The following is a 22131-nucleotide window of genomic DNA, read 5'->3' as shown; positions in this document are numbered from 1 at the left end:
TGATTTTGTAACGTTTTGTTCTGTGTGTCCTTTTAACTTTATTATCATATCTTGCAATAATATCCAGCCTTGTTTATCTTTTACTTGGGAGAATATGAAAAAAAATATATTTAACAAGGATTTACCTTTAATTTCTACAGAAAATATGATGATTTGTATATTATATATATTTTGAAATTTGTATTTTGCATTATTATGTCTATTTATTGAAGGAAATCTTATATAACAAGCTTTGCTTTTCAGAAGGTTTCTATCTCATTTCATTACATTATATTATAATTGGCTTTACTTTGTAACATTGTAACGTAGTGTGCATAAGGAAATAAAAAGGAAGCGAAAAATAGGGAAATAGAGAAAGGGGGGGGGGGGAGTAGAAAAAGAAGAAAGAGTTTAAGAGAAAGGGTAAAACCAAAACTGGACTGCAGACTGTCGGAAAAAAATGATAAACTTTTGGGCACAAGGGTCTGTTCCAACTGATTCGGTATTTTAGTTCCAACATCTTTGTCGGTAAATGTCAATTCAACTGTACACTTTTATCGGTAATTGTGATTTTTACGCAATGCGACTTTTAGAGCTCTCTGTACCGATAGTAAGGACGGACTGGGCTGACCAGGGACAGGAAAAAGGTAGAGAACAACTGTTATGTAATATAATTATAACAATAAAAATCTAGCTCGCGCTACGCGCTCGCATCATTTTTTTAGTTGGATATCTAAGATAAATGTTTAGTTTTCAGGTTAAAATATCAAAAATGTTTAGCTCGCACCTCGCGTCGATTGATTAGTTAGAAATTGTTCACGGTTCCAAAAAGTGCTTATAATATCAAATTCTTATGCCGAAATATCAAAAATTTCAGCTCGCTCTTCGTGCTCACATATAACTGAATAGGTATATCCATCCTGTTCATAGTTCAATGAAGTGCATAGCATGTTTTGTGTTCAGGTCGGAATATAAAAAATCAAAAATATATCATTAGAAACCAATTTCTTCACGGTTACAAAATTGCTTAGAGTATCAAGTTGTTAAGTCGGAATATAAACAAATTCAGCTCGAGCTTCGCACTCGCATAAAATTCCATCCTGTTCATAATTAAATGAAATGCTTAGAATGTAAAGTTTTCAGGTCGAAATATCAACAATTTTCAGCTCGCGCTTCGAGCTCACACCAATTAATTATTCAGTTGGAAACCAATTTGTTCATGGTTACTAAAAGTGCTTAGAACAACCAGTTCTTAAGTCGGAATATCAACAGTTTTTGCTCGCGCTTCGCGCCCACACGACTGTTTAGATACCCATCCTGTAAAACTGCTTAGAATGTCTAGTTAGGAATATCAAAATGTTAGTAGCTCGGGCTTCGTGCTCGCATTATTTATTAAGGAAGATACCCATCTTATTCATAATTAAGTTCACAAAATACATCGTTTTAGGTCTAAATTTTTAGAAAGAAATCGCAATTATTACTTTTGTATTATTATTATTATTATTATTATTTATTTAGCCATTAAAAACATGCAAAAATTGTACAATGTAATTCCATAAATACAATTTGAAATTGAATAATTAAATATAGATAAGGTAGAAATGAAAAAGAAGAAAAGAGTAAGAAAACGGTTTTTCCATGGGCCAGGGCTCGCAAAAGTAAAATTCAGTACTATTGCCCAGAGGCATGCGAGCCCTCATGGAAAAACAGTTGAGAGAATATTGCACATTCAATATATAAAATTGCACATTATTAAAATTCAAATAAAACACATTGACAAACATTATTTTAAAAAGTATGTATGTAACGCCAGGCAATTAAGATACAGTAAAAGAAATAAAGACGGGTATTGGGAAGAATTTGAATATCCATGCCGGACTGATATGTGTGTAATGCTTAACATAACATAGCACAAAGATAATTTAGATTTGTGTGAGGTACTAGAGCCTGAAAAGCAACAATGAAATGAAATAAGGAGGAATGCCCTAGACAACAGCAAGAGCATGCCTCCACATTCCTATTAATGACATGTGTACTCGCCAGGCTCCAGCACCTAATACATAACAATCATTGAGACAACAAATAATAAAATTACAGGAAACTCGCCTCCTTTGATGAAGAAAAAGAAGAGAAATTAAGAACTGCATAGTAATAATAATTAAAAAAATATAGAAATGATATTGAGATTTTTAGATTTTTATGTGCCCCCAACAGTTTTGCTAAAGAGGAATAAAAAAATCATCTCTAACAAATGGATATAACAGATCATACAGCCTGTACTACTTGAGCATTAATCTGAAATATTAATTGAAAAAAAAGAAGATTTAATTATATACTAAATCCATACTGACAGATAATTGAATCAAATTACAATAAAGGAAACACAATTGCTGGATGCACATCATAGAATGAAATATGCAAAGTACATGTAATTATTTAGGTAATATGGCAAGCATATCAAATTACAGGAAAAGTGTAATGGCAAAAATTAATTTAGTATAACTGTTCAAGAGGTAATAAAGTTCCAACTAAATAGAGGAGAAAAGAGGGGGAAGAGATATGTGCACTGTATAATGCAGCAGACAAAAATGATTCTTAAAGAAATGTCATTGTTGGAATCATAGCACAAATAATGAGGTGGTGAAAAGAAAGCAAAAAAAAAAATGGAAAGAAAATGGAGGTATTTATGAGTTGGACAAGAGTGCTCCCTTTAAAGAAGAAAGAAATTAAGAGAGGGAAGTTAAAACAGCATTATCTCTTACACTTAGAGGAAGAGTGTCCCAAAGTCTTGGAAGGCGCCTAGAGGGTGAATAGAAAAAAGACTGAGTTCTGGAGGGTAGATGACGGAAAGAAAGTGTTTCAGGATGGCGGGGGTTGATATAGATATTTGCACTGAGCTGTTCACAGTTACAAATTCCTCGAAGACACTTAATTGCAAAGGAACATAGGAGATAATCTCGTCGGGAGGCAAGTGAAGACCAGTCGGGAAGTATATATACTATTTTAGTGTAAGTGAAAGTGAATACTTTTTGGGGGTGGGGCTTGTATTATTTTTTTTACAATAATGTCCCCCGTTTAAATCCTGGATCTACTCCTGGTTTGGACATAGATGAGCATTGGTCATCGCACGTCGGCATTCGGTACTGATATCTGTTGCCAATCACGCCCCCCCCCCCCCCCCACTGGAAAAGGCATAGCTATACCCCTGCTTGCACTTTCCTCTGGTTATTACCGTCCCCCCTTTCTATTCTATTTACCCGATCCCTTCGTCCGCCTATCTATCTTTCTCCAATTTCAATTCCCTCAACCTTCTGACATTCCTGCCAGTGAGAGGGTGATTTTCCCCATATCTAGTGATATATTATGTTACTGTCGCATATATTTTCATGTTCATATCTATTTTTATGAGTAAATGGATGCATTTATTTTTGTTTTATCTGTGTATATAAAAATAATACAAAGTGCAAATCAATAAATGAATACAACTGATTTCAATGTCAAATTTCTTTTTTATAACGCCACCAAATGAGCAATCGCCCGATAGCAAATATCAGTGGGTTCTTTTCACCCATGTTTTCCTGATCGGCCGTTCAAAGTTGATTTTTGTTTGTTTCTTTGAAGGGGTTGTCCCAGTGGCGTAAGGAGCCAACAACTTGTAGGTGGCTCGATATGGCGAATCGCGTAAAATTAATACAAGTTGCGAGCGAGCGAGCAATTTTTTTTGTACTCATTTTCATTACAAAAATCCAAGTTCGTGATAGATTTTGACATAACATTTGGAAAATGATATCACATTTAACCCTTATCCTCTTCCTTTTCTACTTTTTTTCTTGGTCGTGATTTTTTATTTATTTATTTATTTTTTTATTTTTTTTTTTTTTGGGGGGGGGGGGCAAAACGCCCATGTCCTAACAATTTTTTTTTAGCTTCATTCTTATAAACAACATAAATGTATAATAGTCTCATAAGCCCTGTTTGAATAGTATGAGCGCAAAGTGTAAGCTAAAAATATTTTGAAATTTCATGTATTTTGTCCTGAAAATTGAACATTCTGGGCAATGTTTGTGAACCTGAAGAAGATGCGTATATAACTAGAAATATGCATTCTGGCCTTGTCGCAAAGGGACATGTTAAGGACGTATTGCAGTTAGCCATTAAGATGATACATATTTGAACGAATAAATAATGCGAGCGCGAAGCGCGAGCTGAAAATTTTGACATTCCGACCTAAACAAATGGCGTTCTATGCACTTTTTGTAATCATGAACGGTATAGGTATATAACAAAACAATTGATGAGAGTGCGAAGCGCGAGAGGAAAAATGTAGATTTCAAACCTAAAAACGGCACACTCTATTCATGTTTTATAAATCAAGAAAACGGATGGGTATAATTTGGTATCTTCCTACATTAATAATGCAAGCACAAAGCGCTAGCAGAAATTTTTGTATATTCTGATCTGAAACTGGATAATTTTAGCACATAATGAATAAAGATCAAGATTCATATTTCAATAAACATGCGTGTGTTTAAGAGTTGGGCAGATTCTGAATACATTTTAATTTTTATCATGAAAACCAATAATGTGAGCGCGCAGCACAAGCAGAAAATATTTGATATGACATATGAAAAGAGTACAATTTAGGCACTATTTATGGACGTTCTACAGTTATGTTTGTGCGCATCATGATCTGTGCATATTGTACACTCTGCGCGCTGACGTCACAATGGATGAACTGGTGATTTAATCAGATGTAGGTAATGTGAGCTGATTTTTCCAGAGTTGCAAATTCGGTCGAAATTTCATGGCAAAAAAACTCTGGCAAACTTTTTAATAGTTGCCAGAGTTTTTTAAGACTGAATAACCTTGGACGAGGATGCACGCCGATATCAGCCGATATCGCGATCGGTATCTGCGGCTGCTGAAAAAAAACATGGATACTCCATAGAACGTAAGCTTCATACTTTTTTAAAGAAATGTGTTGATATTTGCTATTTTTAACATTATAAGTCGATTAATTATTTGCAAAAATATCTGTGTATTGTTTTGAATCCGTGCTCGCACCGTGACAGTGAGATTCACGATTTTTTTACACGTTTGAATCGTCCCATTTTTGTGTCGCAAGCGCCTGCGGGGTCAGCGTCTCGGCCATGTCTATTGCCGCCGGAGCTTCGGCATGGTGATGTGACCGCGCTGGTCGCACTTGGTGCGCAAACAGCTGAAATCACCATATGCACCGACACGTTTTGAAAGCTTATTTATCAATTTATCGTATTTCTCTTGCTATGATCACATATTCTGCATTATGATTAGTATCAGTACATGAAAATATCATATTGTTTAAATCAATTTTTCATGTAAGAATTGAATGCAAAGTTGCAAACTTTGGACCACCGTCACTGTCGGTCGTCACCAAGTCAGACAAGTTGAATTGAAGTTGGTTAGATTCTAGGCCCAACAACAACAGTTAGATCGAACTTTCAGATCTAACTTTGGCCTAGATTCCACATTCTAGATCTAAATTAACTTATTCTTAAAGAAGTTGAGACTTCAGTCAGTTAGCTTGAGGGCTCCACCGTACCGCGAAGCCCCTGGGCCTGGCCCTGAGGCTGAGTGAGGTGCATGTACTTAGTGTATGTAGGCCCTTAAAAAAGGTGCGTAGCCGTAGATCTAGAGGCAGATTGATTGTTAGCGCATAGACTCTCTGTTACCAGGCGCAGATCAGAGCATGTGTCTTTACTTAGTACAGGGCGCGAATTGGCACTAGGGCCTACAGTGCTGCGATTCAAAAATTTTGACAACTCTGAATGGAGGCTTTAATTTCTCCCTTAAAAAAATTGAAATAAAATAGGGGGAGGCACTCCACCCATTTGACCCCATTCTCCTGGATCTGCTATGACCCCACATGAATTTGCGACACATTGATCATGAACAGTACTTAGCGTAATGTGCCAAAAATTTTGAGGGGGCCTGACACTGACAGACAATGGCGTAGGGGGCAATTTTTTTTAAATAAAAACTGAGCGATCCAAAATTGTTACCTTTTTTTTTTAATACAAAAATCGAAATTTGTGTTAGATTAAAAAAATATATATTTCATTCCTGCCTGCTCCTTTGCCTTTTTTTTTATCCCCTTTTGAAAATTTTAGAGGGTCCATAGTCTACCCCATGAATTGATATAATTCAATTTATACAACCCCCCCCCCCTAAAAAAAAAAGGAAATTGTACCTAATCTCACCTGGGTATGCTAGTGATTGTGTAGACCTGAATCAATAATAGTTAAGTTCATTTAATTACCTCTTGCTATTCTTTGAAAATTATTATTGATTTTGATTTTGTTTTCTTTGATATGTCCATTGAAAATGATGAAATCTTATTTTCTTACGATTACAAGTTTGGATTTAGATTTCCATGGAATTAAACTGTGAAAGAGTACAACACCTCTTTCTTATAAATTCCCAAATTGAACTCTAGTTACATCAACAGATTGCAATTTAATTTTTGATAACTTACAGAGTAGAAAAATAATATTAATGATATGCCATGAAATTATATTTTTGTCAAATAAATTTAGACATTCTTGACATAAAGTGCAGTGTCTTTTCAATTGATATAAAGCATATACCTATTTTATGATTTGTTTGTGTTTGCATTTTAAATAAAGGTTTGCAGAAAACCAGACAGAGAGCCTGGGTGGAGATGCTATTGGCTGCCCAGGTCGGACTGCCTCCAACCTGAGACGGTCTTGGAGTGATCTAACAAAAGAGTGAATGATTACGCTAGGAATCAGACAAAGACTGGTATGTATTTTTATTCATAAGAGTTAAGAATATGTTTTATATGCATCAAGAAAGAATTAAAGATCACTTTCTCTCAAATATTATTTTGTTGTAATCGTCATGCAACTAATCCAAAATATCTAGAATTTGTTTACCTCCACCCATTGGAGGTGGGGCCGAGCGCAGGTTTTTGGGTTGTCTGGCCATCCTGTCTTAAATTATTCTGATAAGTAAAGAACAGTTTGATTTCAAACTTTGTCCAAGTATGCATGTAAGATTGATGATACTTTGATTATTTTGAGGGTATCAAGGTCAAAGGTGACATGCCTTGTTCACTAAATATACTTCGTTCCTGTGATAATTTAAATAAAGAACCCTTTGATGGTTCAACTTCAACTTGGCAAATATACATTTGGGAGTAACAATGATCAGGTAATATTTGGGGGTCACAAGGTCAAATGTAAAAAATCACCAAAGATCATTGGAAAATTTGTGCGTTTAATATTTTTATCTTTTGATGTGGCAATGGTGGATGCATACATTTCGAAACTTACAAATGTACCCCCATGATCCTCAACGGGTTAAGGATGGATTGGTGTCATGGCTAAATTCTAAATAAAAAACAAGTATTCTTCTTCCCCCCGAAAAATTGTTGAAAGTACCGTGTATACATGCAAGTGATAACCTTTTTTTTTTTTGGTTGTCAACATTTCTGGACAAAAGTGCTCCTCCTTTTGGAAATTTCTGGATCTGTGCCTGGGGTGAGGCGAGTCAAAATCACCCTTCATAGTTTATTGGTGATGTTCACTCCACTTTTAAGATCCTTCTGCTGTGATCCCTGTTTGCAATGAGAACATTTATAATTGTGGCATTACTGCACTTTGTTAAATCTTTAGGTGGACAGTTTGGTAAAGTGAAGTCAAAATGGAAATTGTGCTGGCAGCCATGAGGAACAAGGCCAAGCATTGGGTCCATGGCCAGGAGACAAAGACTGAGTCATCTGAGCAACTGGTTAGTTTCACCTAAAAGATTTATCACACAGATGCATAACAAAATTTAAAATAAATATACTTAATTATTAATTTTATTAATTTTCGCTTTTTGCTATATTCTTTCTTTCATTTTCTCGAGAAATTTGCATAATTTCGATTGAAATGTGTACAAGATGGATCTCCCTATAGAAATAGGTAAACTGGTTTACAATGAAAAAATCACATTTTTAAAAACCTAGAATAATCATTCATAACCCATAGAATTCATTTCATTCATTTTGAATTAATTAAATCTGAATTTTAAAATGGACAGTTTTTCTTTCCTCATGAAAATTTCAGCAAGGTATAGTAAGTAGCTTCAACTACTATTTATTGCCAGCTTGAGGGATTTCGTTCAGAGTTGGTAAATGATTTAAAGTTTTTAAAATGAAATAAAAAATGTTGAATCATAGTAAGTCTATTTTTTGGAAAAAATCAATGCGGAATGGTTGAAAATGTCTTTAAAGTTAAGTCAAAAAATCTTTTCTTGATGTGCAGCTTTCACATTAGGCAGCATGCTTCTGGACATGGGGAAGCCAGAGGAAGAGAAGGGGGTTGAGGCGGAGCCTCAAGCTGTTCCCGAGGCACCATTGACATCCAGGGTAGATGGGGTCTACCGGTAGTTGATTGTGTAGTACACCAAGATGACACCCAGCATAAGAGAAGGTGCTCTTCCTGTTATGACCAGCACACCGAGTACCAGGATCATGGATCTGCAGCAAGTTCAGCAGGAACGCTCAGAATGCAGCAAGCTATGCTGCAAACATTTAAAATCATCCATGATGATTTTAAAATTATCCACAATTGTTTGCAGCAGTTTGCTAATGGAAATCAGAAGTAATATTGAACAATTCAACTCCCTCTGCATTTTTTTAATCTATATTTTACTACTGATGTCCATTAACATCTACAATAAATATTATCTGTGTTCTGAGCAACTCTTGCTGAATTTTACAGAAGGCATCAACTACTTATTGGTGCATATACTCCACCTTTTTTACGATGTTCCCTTGGTTTCTTGCTAAAAAGCTCCATGCAGCTTTAACTTATGCAAAATATGAAAAAAAAAAAATTTTATTGGTAGAAATCCATACATCAATATCTATGTTACGGAGATTGGGCAAGATTGTTTCATGACAGTTACTGATCAATATAATTAATTTCATGTTATTTATGATAGTGTCTCAAACAATTTCCATTGAAAATGAAATAAATGAAATGTATGAGAAATTTTAAGAACAATATTCATCAAAAAGAATTGTTTGCTGCCGCTATTGTTTTTTTTTTAAAGCAAATTTCACATTTTAAAATAAACCAGGCTATGTTGGGTTTTATGAATTCATCTTTTCTGTCAACTCTAAAAATAGTAGCTTCAATGCCACATATATTCTTCATGAATTAATATTGAAATTATTTTATTAGATGTTTTCATCATCTGCAGACTTTTCAGTAAAACTTGAACTGCAGAAACACCTCAAAGGAAGAAATGAGTAGACTGAAAACCTGTTGTATATTCTTTTTAGAAAATGAAGTAAAATCACCTTGAACTTTAGAAATTTCCAAAAGCATATATTTTAGCAAGTAATCTGAAAATGAGTTATGCCTATGTCACATTCGGGGGCCTTACGGCGAGTAGAAATAAGCCGTTTTATGTGTTACAATACGAGCCACCTACATGAAGCTGTACAAGGATGAGTAAAATGGCAGATTTAGACTCGCCGCAAGGTCACCGGCCGGCGAATGTGACCAAGGCATAAGTTGTTGATGTCATTGCCTCATAATTTTGAACAAAATAATGACAAAGACTACATTCTTCAGGATTGAGAAAGTTAAACTTGAACTTTATTCTCATCACAGTAGATAGAAGATAATGTTATTCATTCAATACTTTGGTGAAATTTGAACAAATGCCTTGCAATGCAATATAACAATTTAGGTTCTGAAATCTTAATGGGAATCCATGTGCAAGAACAGTTTTAAAGTTTATTTATACATGTTCATCTTGCAAGTCTGTTTTATGATCTGTCAGCATTGTTTGTGGATCTCACACTGGTGTCATTAGCCATGGTTCCAATCTATATCATGCATTGCCCAACAGGATGCCTTGCAATTCGCCATCTGCAAAACGTTATCCAATGGCACTGTTCTGTTGATTTAAAGAAAAGGGACTTTGTCAACATTCAATCACATCTTTCAATACGCGTACAAGGGTATGTGATATTGTTAGCTTTGAAATTGAAATATGACTTGATAATAATTATTTTCAATTAAATTCAAAGTATTATAATTGTTCATAATGAGTTCTTTGGACTGTCACTCTGACTGTTCTTAGTAAGTGATTGCGAATAAAATTATTTTAAATGTATAATTCTATGAGAAATGAATTGTTTAAAAGAGGATAAATCGCGAGAGAAGTGATAGAAAAAGAAAGAAAGTATTAAGAAAGAGACGTCTGAGTTGTGTGACTGTAATTTAATTGAGAGATAAAAACTGTTCTTATTAAGTGATAAGTGTTCCCCATTCTCAATTGCTAATTAGATTATTTTAAATATATGATAATTGAGAATTGAATTGTTTAAAAAAGGAGAAAGGTAGAGAGAAGAGGAAGAAACAAAATTATTGAGAGAGAGACGTCTGAGTTGTGTGACTGATATTTTAATTGACTGTTGAAACAAAAATAATTTAACCTTTCGGTTGGCCTCTGACTATAAAAATAAAAATCACCATCCCTGTTTGCCCATAAAGGAAAATATTTTTAATTGTTACATAAAAATATTACCAAGAAAAACATCAAGTCTTGTTTGCCCCCCCCCCCGTATATTGCCCCACCTTCAACACTATGGTCTGATTGAAGTATTATGGGGCACTAAAAAGTAACAAGCCTGGTGCTGTTAATGAGTTATGTATTAATGGATCTATGTTTTATGAAATTACTAATTTTGATATTTTGGAAAGATTTTTAACATTACCAAGAAAGCAACAACAAAAAGGAACCTTTTTGAAATATTATAGGCAATGTGATACAAAATGTTTTCCTCCACTTTATCTAAAAATATGTTTTGAATAATGGCATTTAGGAGGGGGAGGTGCGAATGAATTGATGAATTTAATTATGTGTACCTTGTCAAATAATGTGGATATACATATTTTCATCCAATGTAAATACATTGTGTAGGCCTAGGCTGTTTACCCCCCCCCCCTTCCAGAATAATCCCCCTCTTGCTATCTCTCTCTTCCCCTATCATTGCATGTCAGATGTTCGGGGACAGTTTCGTCCCATCATGTAAGTTATCATTAATTTAGTTTTATTCCCGGGTTCTATAAAGCAATCACCAAGAAAAAAGAAAAACATATAGCTCTCAGTTGTCCCCGTTCGTTTTTTTTTGGAACTTTCGATGATGGCTAGTTTTTTTTACTTCATTACATTTTATTCCCAGCCTTCTATTATATACATGTAGACATAAGTGTGGAATTAAAAAGGACTCCACACAAATTTGGGGTCACTGTACTATCAAGTGTAAGTTTTGATAAATATATCAGTCGGATATTTTATTTCCCCTTTTGTTTACGTGCTCGATCGTCGTCTGTCTTGGACTGGAGCGAGCAGAGCGACGGGGAAGGTCTGTTCTGAGTGAAAGTTAGACCTCGTTCGGCATGCCCCTCCTTCTCAATCATCACCCAGTTTTTATGACCTGGTAAAGAAAAATGAGACTGTCAAAGGTGAGAAATTAAGATGTCCATTGAGCGATGAGCCCAGGCCAGGGCATTGAGCGCGTCCTAATCTTACTTTGAAGTTCCAATTTATTTTTGCAAGTGTGGGACTAGGCCGTATCGACTGCTATTCAAGTTTTCCTCGTAGAACTGAACATGCAGTACAAGTCTATTCAATCGTTAAAATAAGGTTAGCTCATACTTCTGAGTATTTCAGTTGATTTAGGATAGTATTTCTTGGTATGTTTTATAGAACTTGTAAATATTTGGATTTATAAAGATGGATAAATGGTAAAAAACAGCAAAAATAGAGGCGGCTTAGGAGGTCCTCCAACAACACATCGTCGCATATCGCATAGAGGTTGATCCAGCGGGGACATCCCGATAGACCGCGGGTCCGATAGACCGCGGGTCCGTTAGACCGCGGGTCCGATAGACCGCGGGTCCGATAGTCCGCGGGTCCGATAGACCGCGGGTCCGATAGTCCGCAGTGTGTGTAAAATTATGATCAGATATATCAAATGTCATCGAGAGGTCCAAAGGTCAAATGATACAAGGCCATGGGGTTCTATCAGGTGCGGATCCATGGGGGGGGGGGGAGCGAGGGGGAACTGCCTCACCCCCAACCCCCAGCTCAAAGAAAGAGGGGGGAAGAGGGGAAAAGGAAAATAATAAAAAAAAGAAAGAGGAAGATGGGAAAAGAAGAGAATAGAAAAGAGAGTAAGAAGGAGAAAGGAAGAGAAGAAAAAAAGAGAAGAAAAGGGGGAAAGGAAAGACAAAGAAAATGGGAGAAGAAAAGGGGGAAGAAGAGAAAAAAGAGAGGAGGGAAAAGGAAGAGAAGAAAAGAAAGGAGAAAGAAAGAGAAGAAAAGAAAGGAGAAAGGAAAAGGAGGAAAAAGAAGAAAAAAAGAGGAAGGAAGAGATGAATATTTAAATAGAGGAAGATGGGAAGAAACATAAGAAAAAAGAGAGAGAGGAAGAGGGGAAAAGAAGAGAAGAAAGAGAGAGAGAGAGAGGAAGGGGGAGGGAGAGAAAAAGAAAAAAAGATTAAAAGAAAAAAAGGGGGAAAGGAAAGAAAAAGAAAAAGGGAGAAGTAAAGGGGGGAAGAGAAAAAAAAAGTGGAAGAGGGAAAAGAAAGAAAAGAAAAGAACGGAGTAAGGAAAAGGGGGAAAAGAAGAAGAAAAAAGGAAAGAGTAAGGGGGAGGAAGAGAAGAAAAACGAAAAAAGAGAGAGGAAAAGAGGGGAAGAAAAGGCAGAAAAAAGAGAAGAAAAGGGGGAAAGAAAAGATGGGGGAAAAGGAGAAGAAAATGGGGAAATAAAAGATGGGGGAAAAGGAGAAGAAAAGGGGGAAAGGAAGACAACAAATGAGAGTAGAAAAGGGAAAAATAAAGAGAAGAAAAAGAGAGAGAGAGCAGGAAAAAAGGAGAAGAAGAAAAGGGGAGAGGAAGAGGGGGAAAGAAAGAGAGAGAGAAAGAAAAAAAAAGAAAGAAAAGGAGATGGGAAACGGAAGAGGGATGTTGACCTGGACGTCGATTTGATGGCGCCAAAATGACGTTCGAACTATGGGGCGCCGAACTGATGTTTGAACTGGGAGGGGGGCGCCAAATTGATGTTCGAACTAGGGGAGCGCTAATTTGAATTTTGACCATAATGCGACAAATACATGTTTCAGAGAGGGGGAGGGAGGGGAAAGTTATATTTCACATGGGGGCGCCAAGTTTATGTTCAACCGAGGGCGCCAAATCGACCTTGAACTTAGGGGGCTTCATGCAAATTCATTTTCGACCGGGGGCGCAACATTGCTCTTATTGCCTGTTTATAGTAAAATATATGTCCTGCCCAAAAAACTTAAATTAAATGCGGCTGAATTAAAATATCCCGTTTTTACGATAACAGACAAAAACAATGTTTTCGAGTTTTAAGTCTGTTTAGCGAGATAGATACCCTGTTGAGGGCCACAAAAAGGGGTTATTATCAAATTCAGCTCGCGCTACGCGCTCGCAATATTTGATTAATGACGTATACATCCTCTGCATCAATCCCAGTGTTAGTAAGTGTAAGTGTTAGTGTTTTTCAAGTCAACATACATAGGCCGATCCAGGGGGCAAAGATTTTGCCCCCCCCCCCCACCATGGTGGCGCAAAAAAGGGGTAAGAAACAAAAAACAAAGAAGAGAAAAAGGACAAGCAATTAGAATAGGAATTATACCTTAGTCCTTCTTAAGTCAGTATATAAAAAAATTGAGCTCGCGTTTCGCGCTGGCAAAAATAAATTGTTTAGTTATATACGCATCCCGACATTACAGTTTTTTATGCGAACGAGAAGCACAAGCTGAAAATATTTGATATTCTAACCTGACAACTGAAAATGTATTTTTCATTTCATCATTATAAAAGTTTTCAGCTAGCGCTTCGCGGTCGTATTCATTTCTTAATAGATATGCATCGTGTTCATCATAACAACTACTAACATAGGCGGATCCAGGCGGCCCGAGGGCAACCCCCCCCCTCCCCCCTATTGACAGAGCAAATAAATTGGGAAAAACGGGGAAAGAAAAAATGTCACTGTATTGAAGTTTCGCTCGCGCATCGCGCTCGCATTGCCTGTTCGATGAGATACATATCTTGCTCAATATGATGATATGTAGTTTAAAATATCAAGTTTTGATATCAATATACAAAACATAATTCAGCTCGGACATCGATCTTTCATTATATTGTTTTATTTACCAATTTATGTTTTTAAGTGCTCTGGAAAATGTCCGTTTTAAAGTTTGAATCAACATTTACAACATTTTGTGCGCTCGCACTATTTGCCAAGTAGACCTACATATTGTCTTTTTGTATTTCATATAAGATTCTCTAAATATACCTTTTCAGGTGTCTCGATTGTAAAAAAAAATAATAAAGGCCTTTGAGCTAGCGCTGTGCGCTCGCATTTTGATTGGTGAGTTATGTATACCTTTTTATTAATTCTCTAACAATTAAACTTCTTAAATTCCCCCATTAAAAAATTCCGGATCGCGATTTGCGCTCGCATTATTTGCTAAAAATATATCAACCAATGAATCCTATTCATGATTACAAAAATACTTAAAATATCAGGTTTTCAGGCCTCATGCACTGTCAACAAATTTCACACACTCATTAGGCTTAACAGATTAATAAATATGAAATAAAATTTGTATGAATTCCTAATAACTAAATTGTCCCTTTTTCAGAAATAAATATTGACAAGTTTTAGGAAAAGAAATAGAAGATAGTCATCATTCTTATATGATGACAAAATGTCCTTAGGCCTAAAATGTCTCGATCCTAGGTCAAAATAATAATAAAATATCAACTCGCGCTTCGCGCTCGCATTATTTATATAGTGCTATCAAATTTCCCTATATACACAGTGCTGTAAACAGTGCTTAAATTGACCCTTTTCACATCGGAAATTCAAATATTATTTTCAGCTCGGGCTCTGCGCTCGCATTATTGATTTTTATGATGAAAAATGAAATGTATTCAGATTGCCAGAATTCTGTCTAACTCTAAAACACGCGCACGCATGTTTTTTTTGCGCTCGCATTATTATTGTAGGAAGATATAAAAATTATCCATGCTTTTTCATGATTGACAAACATGAATCGAATGTCCCATTGGGGGATTTGAAATCTCATCTTTTTAGGTTGGAATATCAAAAATATTCAGCTCGCGCTTCGCGCTCGCATTATTTAATCGTTGAAATATGTATCGTCTTAATGGCTAACTGCAAAACATCCTTAACAGGTCCCTTTTCGACCAGGTCAGAACGAATATTTAACATTTCTGCTCGCGCTTCGCGCTCGTGGTAATTATCTAGTTGCATACGCGTCCTGTTCAGGTTCACAAACATTGCCCAAAATGTTCAATTTTCAGGACAAAATACATGAAATTTCATTTTTAGATTACATAGGGCTTAAGAGATTATTACACATTTATGTTGCTTATAAAGTAAAGCTAGGAAATGACTGTTAGGACATGGGCGTTTTGCCCACCCCCCCCCCCCCCCCAAAAAAAAAAAGAGAGAATCAAGACTAAGAAAAAATAGAGAGAAAAGGAAAGGGATTAGGATGAAATATAATATTATTTTCCAAATATTATGTCAAAATCTATCACAACCTTGTATTTTTGTAATAAAAATGTCATAATATTTGCTTGCTCGCTTCGCTCACTGGCAACTTCTTATCAATTTTATGCGATACACCATATCGAGCCCCCTCGAAATTGTTGGCTCATTACGGCACTGGGACAACCCCTTCAAAGAAACAAACAAAAAATCAACTTTAAGCGGCCGATCGGGGAAAATATGGGTGAAAAAATGACCCCTCCCCCTATTGGCGGAAGCTGGGTCCGCCCCTGACTTAGGCTTTCAGGATATAATACTTGAAAAATCTATTTTTAAAAAAATCAGATCGCGCTTCGCGTTCTCATTATTTATTTAGGCCTTGTGAGATACATCAATGTGTTTTTAAGAATGAAATCTCAGATTGTCTTTAACGTCTACCCCCCTCCCACTTCATTTATTTTTTTTAACTTGGTGCCGTCGCCACCCCCCCCCCCCCCCGTGCACCCATGCTGAATAAATACGCCGCTGATTAGGAGAATTAGTCGATTGCTTCGAGATTGCATTATTCCCAAGAGGTTATCATTAATATTATTGAAGGGTATTCTAAAACAACAGTACAGAAACAGCTCCCGTTCACACAATATTCTAGTAGGGCCTACTCTGGTTAGAAGTTAAACCAAATTGAACCCCCCCCAAAAAAAAAAAAATTATAATAATAATTAAAAAAAATCGCTCGTGCTTCGCGCTCCCATTTATATTACATTTCATGGATTTTTTTTTTAAAGAACAGATGAAAAAGTGGTCTTTTTTTTTTTTTTTTTATGTGATTATAAGATAATTCAAAATCCAATTAAGGCACTTAAGTTAGCCTGGCCGGGAGGGAGTGGGCGCCATTTTTCGAAAAGTACACATGGGCGCCAAAAATCAGGTCAAATCCCCCCCTCCCTCCCACGAAATCCTGGATCCGCGCCTGGGTTATATAACAATAACCCAATTAGGGCAATCACCCCCTGACAACTACTTCAAGGAAAATAGTATCCCCATATTTTTACCGCCGGGGACTGTTACCCCCCTCCCCCGGAAATTTACCCTCCAGACAATTACCCCGGATAATTACCCCTAGTACGGAGCCTTATAAATGCCATTAACGTGACGACATGGCGTGGTACTTTATCTTGCCATGTCTTAATTAATCATTATCGGCGGAAGAACAAAATTTTAGGGGGTTCCACCTGAAATTTTGGGATGGACACAGGTAAAAAATTTAACAAGCAAATCAACCAAAATTTATAGGAGGGATCACCAAAATTTTTTGAAAAGAAAAAAAAGGTTATCAACCAAAATTAGGGGGGGGGAACAAAAATATTTTAGTGGGGGTCCACCTCAATTTAGGGGGGGGGGGCGTAGAAAACAAATTGACAACCAAAAAAAGGTTCTCAACTAAAAATCTAGGGGGGACCGTCCCCCACCTCAAATTTAGGGGGGAAAGACCCCCCCCCCCGCTTCCACCGCCTAAGTAATTAATACGCTTATTATTTCGACATAGCGATATATTCTATCTTGTCAAATCGATATGTCCACATGGCGAGATATAAAGTGTACAAGTCCCGATATATCGCCATGTTGACATGTAACTTATTTAAGTCGACTTGGCAAGATAAAATATCTCGCCATGTTGACATATAACTTTTTATAAGTGGACTGACTTGGCAGGATAACGTATCGCGCCATGCGGACATAATAAGCTTATTTAGTCGACAAGGCAAGATAAAGTATCTCGCCATGTCGTCAAGTCGATGGCATTTTAGAGGCTCCGTATGGCGTCTAGAGGGTTAATTTCCGGGGGGGGGGGGTAACAATCCCTGACGATAAAAATATGGGGATAATATTTTCCTTGAAGTAGATGTCAGGGGGCGATCGTCCGTTGGGTCATCGTTATAGAACCCCATGGACTCGTATCATTGGCCTTTTGACCTCTTGATGACATTGGATCTCACTATATCCTGATCATAATTTTACACACACCGCGGACTATCGGACCCGCGGAGTATCGGACCCGCGGACTATCGGACCCGCGGTCTATCGGACCCGCGGACTATCGGACCCGCGGTCTATCGGGCTGTAACCGATCCAGCGGCCAACTCACCAGCCGGAGGCTCTGGCGATAATGGTAACGGTAGCAAAAAAAAGAGCAGACTGCCTAAGTTCAAGATCAACTTTAAAGCCTTATGTTTTGAGTAATTTAAAGGGTTAAGTCCAACTGTATCGCTCTATTCACATCATAACTTTTCCAAAACACTATAAACATATAGATTTACTTAAACTATAAATAGATTATATCTAAAAAGATTTTTATTATTGAACTGTCACAGGGTTAATAAATTTTGAAAATTTAAACCACCAACTATTCTTCCCCCCATTTCACTTAAAATCTAGACCTTCCTAGGCCCTATCATTGCTAAATTAAATGAAATTTTCTGTAATTACCTTATTGCGTAGCCGATACAAGGCTTATGTCACCCTTCTAATTATTCTTGAAGCCGTAGACAGGTGAATACTGTATATGGTACTTGGGAGAGATCCTGAGCAGCCACCATGAATTTAGTTTGAAATAGTTTAGCCGGAGTTTTTAGGACTTTGCCGTTGGTACAGGAGCTACGGCAAAAACCCACTTGATTTGCCAGAGTTTTTTAAAAAGTTTTGCCGTAAAAAAGTCCGGCAAAGTTTTATGCAATGGAAAACTCCGGAAATTTTTTTTTGCCGTAGTTTCATGATTTTTTGCCGTAAAAAACTCCGGTAAAAGTTTTATGCAACGGGGCCCTGATGTGTTATTTTATGAAGCTAATAAACAGGAATTATTCCACGGACCATTTTTTAATATTCCTCTACAATTTCAAATAGTTTCTCATAGTGCTGCAAAGTATGATGAATACGACCCCGAGTTAGAATAAATGGAAAAGTGGTTCGGAATTTTTCCTCACATAGATCCTGCTTTTGGCGCGTTTTCGGGTGTTTTAAGAAGCAAATTTGCTCTAATAAGAGTGCTGACAGTTTGAAAACAAGCACATGAACCCATATTGTTTAATGTTGCACCTCTTCGGTATACCTTCCTCTACAACTTTGCAAAGTTTGGTGAAAATGACATGGGTTTTAAATAAAGTGCAGCATTTCTTTTACTTCTCAAATTTGTTATTGAAATTTGACATTTTTGAGGTTGAGTATCTCTCCCGCAATTTCTAAGAACTGAGAGTGTTGTTAGACTTGAATGAGCAAACAATTGACAGCAATAGAGATAGATTATAGATCTTACGGATACAATTATTCATCGTATTGCAAAATTTGATGAAATTTTTATTGATTTTGACTGAGTAATGGGGCTTTAAATTCAATGTTGTGATCTCGTCTAAAAATGCCAAATTCTTTCGGATGCGCAATTCTTAAGAAAAGCATCCATTTTGGGTTAACTTTGAAGCTCTATAATAATAATAGAGTGCGTATAAAAAAAAAAGCTTACACTTTGAAAAAATCCTGTAAAATTATACATTTGTAATATCCTGAACACTTTTCCACATTTTAACATTGGTACAGGTCCATTTAATCAAATGACGATATAACTGTCGAAAAATATTTCCGCTTGAGTGAGCACCACTTACTTTTGAAAAGTTAGTGAAAAATGATTTGCGCAGAATTTTAAAATAGTTATGCGAATAAAAGTAGACCTTAATCATGAAGAACACGTAAAATTTAGCTATTAAATTGATTTCAAGATATCTGTTACCTTTTTTGACTTGTTTCCTTGCCCAAAACACTTCGAAGAGAGCATTTCACCCCATCCCTCTCCCCCACACACCGAGGCCATCGTGACGATATTTGCTTTACACTGAGCTGTGATTTACTTGGAATGGCTTAAGCTTGATTTTCATTTTGTTTATCATTGCCAGGCTTGTGAAAAGTGTGGAGAAACAAGTATTAAATGAAAAATGAAATGTAAACCCACTTTCAATGATAAAAACTGAGTGAAATAATGCTGGAGATGTCTGATTTAAACTTTTGTTCAGATTCAGTTATGTCCTCAGATCCAGCTGGCACAAAAAGGGTAAAGGTAGTGCTTACTGATCCAATACAAAGGACTCTGGTGGAGACTTTAGTAGTGAACGTATATACAGGTTTTATTATACAGGCCAGCTAGGCAGGTTAATCAACAGGCTTGGTATCCATGTTGCGGGAGGTGTATGAAGTGCTTGGATATCAATACTGATATCGTAACATCCCCCTTCTTCTGATAAGATTGCAAATTTCAAATTTCAATGATATTGTTTTCAAACAATACTTTTGGTAGTCTGCAATTTTGGTAATTTGGCTTAGTTATGATATATCAGATAATAATATAGAAATTGTTTGGTTTGTGAGAATAATATCAATTTGTGATAAACTGTATGCATCTTCAATTTTACATAACTTCAATCTTGTGCAAAACTGAAAATAATTTGGATAACCGGATTGATCCTGAAATCAATATTTCCAAACAATAAGTTTTGGCTATAGTGTCTTTTTGATAATTTCATAAACACTATCTTGACATACCAAAAATAATGTACAATGATTATACATGCATATAATAAACTTTTAAACTACACTAATGTCTTCAATGTTGTTCTTCTATCTTCTCTTTCTCTTCTTCGTTTGAGAGTTTAGAGTGTTCATAATGTTCAATCTTCAAACATGAATCTCTCTGGTTTGCGAAAAGTGCGTCCAGATCTCGTAGTTTGGGAGTATGTCTGTTGAGATTGAGTAGCGTTAGAGTTGGACATTGGTGTTCGTTGGACGTTGTCTTCCTCTGGTTGAGTTTCTGTGGAGTGGTCTTCATCGAACCTCACACGCTTCGGAGTTGGGTTGGTGGATGGAACTTCCCTCAAGTGAGATCTATTTCTTCTCAAGATTCCTCCGTTCGGCGTTGAAACTTCGTAGGATCGAGGTTCTTCACAGACCTTGGATACCTTGGCTGGTATCCAAGTGTGGTCTCTTGGATGCAGAACCCTCACTGGCTGTCCTACATGCAGTGGTGGCAGATCAGTACTCGCATGTCGATCATGCACTTCCTTCATTTTGTCTTGCCTATTCAAGAGAAACTCGGTGGCAGCAGAATCTCTCGAAAGATAGTGACTTGGCAATGTGGTTCTGATGGGTCTTCCAATCAACATCTCTGCTGGTGATCTCAAGTTATTGTCAACTGGTGTTGCTCTCAGGTGCATCATGGCTAGTTGACTATCTTGGCTAGTTTGAGAACACTTCGTCAACAGATTCTTGATTGTACGAACCACTCTCTCAGCTACTCCGTTGGATCTTGGATAGTGCGGTGAAGAAGTGATGTGCTTGATATTCCACTTCTTGCACATGTCTTGGAATGGTTTCCCGACAAATTGTGGACCGTTGTCGGACACAATCTCTTCTGGTGGACCGAACAGACTGAAGATTCCCGTCATCTCTCTTGCTATAGCTGCACTGGATGTATCGGTTAGCTTAGCAATGATCGGATACTTGGAATAGTTATCAGTAACGAGTAGATACTCTTGTCTATTGAGCATGAACAAGTCGGTTCCCAGTCTGGTCCATGGTGCTGGTGGTACATCATGGGGATGCAGTGGCCCTTTCTGTTGTCTTGTTTGGTGTTTCTGGCATGTTTCACACTGCTTTATCAACTGATCAATGTCCTTGTTGATGTTTGGCCAGAACACTGTCTCACGAGCAAGTCGCCTCGTGCTTTCGATTCCCATGTGTCCTAGGTGAAGCTGTCTAAGGATGTCATTCCTTAGTGTCTTCGGTATGATGACTTGACTTCCCTTGAAGAGTACTCCGTGTGATACTCCGATTTCATCTCTGTAAGACCAAAATTGACGAAGGGATGTTGGCAAGTCTTGGATGGTCTCAGGCCATCCCTGAGTGACTATTTGCCATAGTGATCTGAGAACAGGATCATTAGCTGTTTCTCTCTGAAGCTCTGTTCTCTTGTGTTGTCCGAAGTATATCAAGTCAATCTGGTGCGAATCTTCGGCTTCAGAGCAGATGGATTCCACTCTGACATCTAGCGGAACATCGCGTGCTTCCTTGGGATTAGGAAGTCGGCTCAAGGTATCGGAAATAATCATGTCTTTTCCTGGTCGATACTTGACTTGACATCGGTATCCTTGGACTTTGATAAGCAATCTCTGTAGACGTGGTGGTGCACTTCTAAGAGGTTTCTTCCATATCATCTCCAATGGTCTGTGATCTGTTATGACGGTGAATTCCTTCCCGAACAGATATGTATGGAAGCGGTTGATACCAAACACTAGGGCTAGGGGTTCCCTCTCTATGTTGGAATAGTTGGACTGTGCAGTGGAAAGACTTTTGGATGCAAATGCAACTGGTTTGCCTTCCTGGAGCAGGCATGCTCCTAGCCCTTTCATCGATGCATCTACCTCAAGAGTTGTATCTTTCTTTGGGTCATAGAATTGTAGACATGCACCTGATGATACTGCACTTTTCAGGCTGTTCAG

This window comes from Lytechinus pictus, chromosome 9 (genome assembly GCF_037042905.1).
Source record: "Lytechinus pictus isolate F3 Inbred chromosome 9, Lp3.0, whole genome shotgun sequence".
Taxonomy (NCBI): Eukaryota; Metazoa; Echinodermata; class Echinoidea; order Temnopleuroida; family Toxopneustidae; genus Lytechinus; species Lytechinus pictus.
The sequence above is the reverse complement of the archived record's forward strand: the minus strand, read 5'-3'. Positions refer to the sequence as shown.